Here is a 730-nt window from a genome sequence, read left to right as displayed (position 1 = left end):
CTACAGAAAGAGACTATCTCAAAAGAAAAGCAACCCCATGGAGGCCTGGTGTGCAGTAGTTACAAAGAGCAGCTTCCTTGGTAGCGTGTGCAGTCTGTTACCTTAGGTCTCCTAAGGGACCTTGCACACAATTTCCTGTTGCCAGTGTCCCTGCTAACTGCTGTCTAGGTTCCAGACAGGTGTGGGTGCTGCCTTCAGGAAGCCCCAGGGCACAGTGGCCAGGGTTCACTCTGGCCGGGTCATTCTGACCATCTGCACCAAGTTGAAGCATAAGGAACAGGTGATTGAGGCCCTTTGTAGAACCAAGTTCAAGACCCCGGAACGCCAGATGTTCCACACCTTAAGGAAGTAACGCTTCAGCCAGTTTAATGCAGATGAATCTGAAGGCATAGTAATAGAGAAGCCGCTCTGCGGTCACCTATGCCGCCAGTCCTGCTACTCTGGACAAGTGGTGGGCTGCTTGTGGACGTTGTACATCGTGGTGCGGAGCCTAGTGCGCACCACGATGTACAACGTCCACAAGCAGACCCACTCCCACTACTTGGCCCAGGCCTTCCCTTGTGCTGGGTCATATAAAGTTTGCAAGACCAAGGGGCCTCTATTCCCAGTGATGGCCGATTATGCCATCTTCTGGAACATATGCAGCTAGAGACACAAGCTCAGGGGGTACTGGTTAGTTCATATTGTTGTTCCACCTATAGGGTTGCAGACACCTTCAGCTCCTTGGGTA

General features: G+C 52.1%; 1 non-coding gene across 1 annotated transcript; it reads left to right on the top strand.

Moving 5' to 3' along the window:
• Positions 1 to 133, top strand: LOC115063186. The gene has a single exon (XR_003843074.1). It is a non-coding gene; the product is annotated as a small nucleolar RNA SNORA70 (small nucleolar RNA).
• The last annotated feature ends 597 nt before the right edge of the window (positions 134 to 730 follow it).

This window comes from Mus pahari, chromosome X (assembly GCF_900095145.1).
Source record: "Mus pahari chromosome X, PAHARI_EIJ_v1.1, whole genome shotgun sequence".
In the NCBI taxonomy this organism is placed as follows: domain Eukaryota; kingdom Metazoa; phylum Chordata; class Mammalia; order Rodentia; family Muridae; genus Mus; species Mus pahari.
Note: the sequence above shows the minus strand (reverse complement) of the source record. Positions and strands in the feature narration are given on the sequence as shown.